Below are 5,969 nucleotides of genomic sequence, written 5' to 3'. Positions count from 1 at the left end.
GGAAAGTGATTATCTCTGAGGGTAGAGAGATAGGGGAATGGGAGAATAGACACATGCAGATGAATAGAGTCAGTAATACTCTAATTCTTGGTTTAAGCAAATTTTTAATATTCATTACACTGTACGAATAAATACCTTTAAGAAAAGCACCATTTATTTGCTAATGGTGATAGTGTATCATAAACTGTTGATGATTAGTCTAATGTTTTATCTTTAAGTTCCAATTAAAATATTAATAATAGAAAAAAATAAAGGTTTTAGAAATGGATTAGTATTCAGTTTTTAGCATTACTGGATTAATTACTTCATGTCAATTATTAATGTTACTTACTTTTTTGAGCTTCTGTTTCTTTATTTCACAAATGATGGTAGTGGCTCTCTTGTAAAATTTTTTTTGAGAGAGGTTAGTCATTATTCCTGTTACCAAATATTTCTCATTTTCTTTGCAGACACATGACAGGATGATACTTCTGTGTTTTTGTTTTTCAAGTGATAGATGACCATAATATTTGTGATTAAAAGTGAACTCGTGGAGGTCACCTCTGAATGAGAAATATAAGATCCAGTGTATTATTTATGATGTTTTCCTTCCCTCTTTTGAGTGTGTCATTATTAGCTCTGTCAACCTACATCCTTGAGTGAGTATAATAGCAGAACAATTTGGACATTGAGAGTGAATAACAATATATAATTTTTGTTATTTTAGGCTTCTGATGTTTTATATTTGTTACCATAACACATTATTGCCTATCCTAACTAATACAATTTTCATTAAATTAAGAGATAAAAGAATGCCAATTACCCAACACAATGCTTAATGTATTATATGTGATTAACAACTTATAGCAGTTATATTGCTGTGAACTTCACAATTTCCATGTAATAGGACTCTGGTAGAATACAAGATAAAATAGGTAAATTTTGGTGACAGTAAAGATTGTAAAATTACATAGTGTATGAAATTATGTGTGTGCATATACGTATACATATATGAGATGAATTAAGGCTCATTAAACACAAATATCACCATTTTTACATGGAGCTCTTTATTTTACTTGAGTTTTTGAAGCAAATCTCAGCTAAATAAGCATGTATTTTATATAGGTCTCTAAAATAATTGCTTTCATTTTGGCCTTGACTGAGTCAAGAAAGCACGTCCAGGAATAAATAAATAAATTTAAATAAATAAAATTTAAATAAATAAATTAATTTATAATAGGAGACTATTTGTATACATTTCAAAAACAAGAAAAACTATATATCATGTAGGCATACTTTTATGTGTGATTCGTTTAAAGCAAGGAAAAAATAATCAAAATTCAGGATGGTAATTAAATCCGGCTGTAAGACATCAATGATGAGTTTATGGCTTAAAATCTCTGCTCTATAAAGCATACATCTGAGCTATACTGCTATCTTCCTAAAGAGGCCGTGTACACTTAGAAAATCACCTTTATAATATTATCTATTAAAAAAAGAAAACTCTGTTTTGGACTTATAATCCAAGGCAGTGACACCAGATATTATAAGGCATTTTAGGAGCATGGATAAGAATAAGCAGCAGTTTGTAATTGTAAAGATGCCTAACTATGTGTCTTTTTTATTTATCTGAGGTTAAAATGCTTGTTTTAATATATTTACATCTGAAACAGTTGGAAGATAGTGTATACGCACAGGCATCTTTAAAAGTAACTTGTTATCACCAAAGTTATAAACAACATGTATAATTTTCTTCTCAGTCTCTTTTCCTTTTGTTGATTTTGCTTTCCATTCTGTTTAGCCTCTTGTAAGAAAATTGCAGAGCCCTGCCTCACATTCTAAAAGCATAGACATGCTTAGATTAATAAAGAAGTAATTCTCCATTTCCCAAATGAAAATACATGTTTTAGATAAAATGCAGTAAGTCCAGAGACTTATATGACCTTCAATACTTAAAATGAATAAAATATTATTCAGTTTTCATAGTTACAACAAATTGTAACTGCTGCTGACTTCAAGAAAGGAACACTTTGAGACTTTAATTATTTCTAAAAATTGTTATTTGCTATAATGACATATATGCAAAATATTTATAAGTATAGAAAGCAGTGCAAGATTTTATAATTTACCTTATAAAAAGATTCGTCCTCTTGAAATGCAGTATTGTTTTTGGTAAGAATCAAGGGTGCTCCCGCTACAAGTATAGAAAGCAGTGCAAAATTTTATAATTTACCTTATAAAAAGTTTCATCTTCTTGAAATGCAGTATTGTTTTTGGTAAGAATCAAGGTTGCTCCTAATACAAGTTTTTCAGAGTTTAACTCAGTCATTTGGCTATGGACACAAGAAACCTGAAAGTAATGGAAGGTATTTATGAAGACAAGGAATGGCTCCAGTGGCCAGAAGGAGATTCATGGCTGATGCATGGACATCTTGGAATATCAGCTAATGCATGGGGTCATGAAAAGTTCTGGCTGATTTATGTACAACCATGCTGTCAAAGACATTGTCTCTAAAACACTTCTAATATGTGCCTAAACTCTTTTTATGATTTAGGTTTAGTTTTTAGTTCTCCATGGTTATTGCAGAGAGATCTCTCCGTAGAAAGTACATTCATTAGCATTGGGTTAGGGGCATAACTGATTTGCAGGTAGATACTTTATATTTTCTGAAACCTTGGAGATCAGGAAGACTCTCATTTCCCTCAGTGAGCCAGTGTTTGTGTGGAGAGGACATATTTACACTGTTTCCTTTCCATTTTACTTTTTGAATCTCCTTCACAGGGAACCTTTTTTCCTCCAGGGTCAAGAAATTCTCCACTGTTAGGTTCTCTGGGCTTTCACCTGTCTCCTCCTTGAACCTAGACATGGCCCAGAGAGTTCACTACTTTCCTTCTCTGCCTGAATAATGGGTAAAGCAATCAGCCTTCTTTATTTGATCTTTGATACTAGTGTTTCTTATTCTTTACAAAGCAAACTCTGCAACTTTCAGGTTCATGCAAGTCTCCTTTCTAAATGATTAGGGCAACTTCTGAAAAGAATTAGAAAATAAGAAGGAAAGATGTCCAGCTCTGCCTACAACCCAACATCCCTTGCATCTCATAAAAGGATATACTTAAAACCCAAGGCATTCAGAAGAAGAAAATCTCCAGTGGATGCCCCTTTACTCTTTACTTTGCTCCCTGACCTTCAGGATTATTCAAGCTCCCTTCTTCAGGGTTACTCTGTTAAAAAAAAATAAAATCATCTAACTCCTTCCACAGAAATGTGTCTCATTTACTTGGGCTTTTTTTTCAGTCTCCATATTCCATTGTGGTTTTAGACCAAATGGAAATTTGAGTCAAGACTTCAGCTTTAATCTGCTAAACTGAAATTCTCTTTAGTTTACAATTTCATTTGTACAGGTAAGTATATACTTTTCTTTCATTGTTTCTTTTTAATATTTCCATTAGTGGGAATTCAGGCTATCTGTCTCTTACTTATCCTTGTTGACCTATAAATTATGCATATTTTCTCCTAAAACATCTGTTGCAATTTTTTTCTTGGAACTTCTTGTTCAAGTCCTTTGAGGTAGGATTTAGGTCTGACTTTAGAGTCTATGGAATATCTTAGCATTTGAGAATTTTAGATGAGTGATTAATAGATCTGTGTGTTCACCTTTTGATCCAGTTTTGGGGCAGGCACAAGTGCTTATGTTTTATGATCTTCTTCAGAATGGAAGAAGAAGGATGTCAGTGTCTCCTTATTCTTGAAACACATTTAATTTCCTTTTTTAAATTATAAATATTGTTAATTAAAATTTTAGCAGGGGTAATTTTAGTATGAATTTTTATTTTGAAATAAATTTAAATTTGCTGAAAGGTTGCCAAGGTAATACAGAATATCCCCATATGCTCCTCACACAGTTTCCCCTGATGTTTAATTTTTAGCATTTATCATGCCAATTGAAGGTTTATTTTATTTTATGTTTTATGCTTTCAACTGTTGTTTTAGATTCAGGGGGCACATGTGCAGGTTAGAGACATGGTATATTGTGTGACATTGAGTTTTGGGATATGACTGATCCCATCACCCAGATAGTGAGCATAGTACCTAACAGGTATTTTTCAAGACCTTGACCCACTCCTACTCTTCCCTCTATAGTAGTTCCCAGTGCTAGTGTTCCCATATTTATGTCCATGTGTACCCAGTGATTAACTCCCACTTATAAGTGAGAACATGCAGTATTTGGTTTTTCTCTTCCTGTATTCATTTGCTTAGGATAATGGTCTCCAGCTGCATCCATGTTGCTGTAAGGGACATGATTTCATTTTTGTTTTATGGCTGTGTAGTATTCCATGGTGTATATGTACTGCATTTTCTTTATCCAATCTATGGACACTTAGGTTGATTCCATGTCTTGATGATAAGGTTTGGCTGTTTCCCTATCCACAATCTCATTCTGAATTGTAATCCTCTTAATCCCCACGTGTCAAGGGAGAGACCAGGTGGAGGTAGTTGAATCACGGGGGCGGTTTCCCCCGTGCTGTTCTCGCGAAGCTTGTGAGTTCTCATGAGACCTGATGGTTTTATATGTGTATAGTGGTTCCTTCTGAGTTCATTCTCCTTCCTGCCTCTTTATGAAAAAGGTGCCTTGCTTCCCATTTGTCTTCTACCATAATTGTAAGTTTCCTGAAGCCTCCCCAGCTATGCTGAATTGTGAGTTAATTAAACCTTTTTCATTTATAAATTACCCAGTCTCAGGCAGTACTTCATAGCAGTGTGAAAAACAGACTAATACACTTGGCTTTTGTGCATAGTGCTATGATGGAACACACAAATTAATGTGTCCCTTTTTTGTAGGATGATTTATTTTCCTTTGTGTGTATCCCTAGTAATGTAAATGCTGGGTCTAACAGTAGTTCTGAGTTCTTTGGGAAATCTCCAAACTGCTTTCCACAGAGGCTGAACTAATTTACATTCAAACCCAGAGTATATAACCATTCCCTTTTCTCCACAGCCTCGCCAACTGTGTTAGGCTGTTCCTGTATTACTATAAATAAATACCTGACATTGGGTAATTTTTTTAAAAAAGAGATTTAACTGGCTAATGGTTCTGCAGGCTGCACAGGAAGCACAGCACCAGCATCTTCTCAGCTTCTAGGGAGGCCTCATGGTGAAAGGTAAAGCTGGAGCAAGGATCTCACATGGCAGAGTGGAAGCAAGAGAGAGGTGCGGAAGTGGCACACATTTTAAATGATAAATGATCAGATCTCATAAGAGCTCACTCACTGTCATGAGGACAGCACCAAGCCATGAGGAATCAGCCTGTATAACCCAAACACCTCCAACCAGGTCCCACCTCCAACATCGGGGATTACAGTTTTACAGGAGATATTGTGGGGATATATATTCAAAGTATATCATCAACATCTGTTATTTTTTGACTTTTTAATAATAACATTCTGATTGATGTAAGAAAGTATCTCATATTTGTTTTGATTTGTATTTCTCTTATGCTTAGTGATGCAGAGCATTTGTCATATGTTTGTTGGCAGCTTGTAAGTCTTCCTTTGAGAACTGTCTCTTCATGTCCTCTGCTCGCTTTTCAATGAGCTTATTTGTTTTTTCACTTTTGAATTGTTTAAGTTCCTTAGAGGCTCTGGATATTAGATTTCTGTCAGTTGCATAATTTATGAATATTTCCTTCCATTCCATAGGTTATCTGTTTACTCTGTTGATAGTTTATTTTGAGGTGCAAAAGCTCTTTAGGGTCCCAACTGTCAATTTTTATTTTTTGTAATTTTTGTGTTGCAATTACTTTTGAGGACTTACTCATAAATTCTTAGCCAAGGCTAATGTCAAGAGTGGTATGTCCTAGGTTTTCTTCTAGCACTTTTATAGTTTTAGGTCTTACATTCATCTTGAGACAATTTTTACCTGCGATGAAAGGCAAGGGTGCAGTTTCATTCTTCTGCATATGGCTAGCCAGTAAAACTAGCACCATTTATTG

The 5,969-nt window shown here is 34.4% G+C and overlaps 1 long non-coding RNA gene across 1 annotated transcript; it reads left to right on the top strand.

The window, feature by feature from the left end:
- Positions 1 to 474: 474 nt before the first annotated feature.
- Positions 475 to 3,179, top strand: LOC131382688 (uncharacterized). The gene is made up of 3 exons (XR_009212272.1): positions 475 to 638; positions 2,781 to 2,889; positions 3,001 to 3,179. It is a non-coding gene; the product is annotated as an uncharacterized LOC131382688 (long non-coding RNA).
- The last annotated feature ends 2,790 nt before the right edge of the window (positions 3,180 to 5,969 follow it).

This window comes from Hylobates moloch, unplaced genomic scaffold (assembly GCF_009828535.3).
Source record: "Hylobates moloch isolate HMO894 unplaced genomic scaffold, HMol_V3 SCAFFOLD_1177, whole genome shotgun sequence".
In the NCBI taxonomy this organism is placed as follows: domain Eukaryota; kingdom Metazoa; phylum Chordata; class Mammalia; order Primates; family Hylobatidae; genus Hylobates; species Hylobates moloch.
Note: the sequence above shows the minus strand (reverse complement) of the source record. Positions and strands in the feature narration are given on the sequence as shown.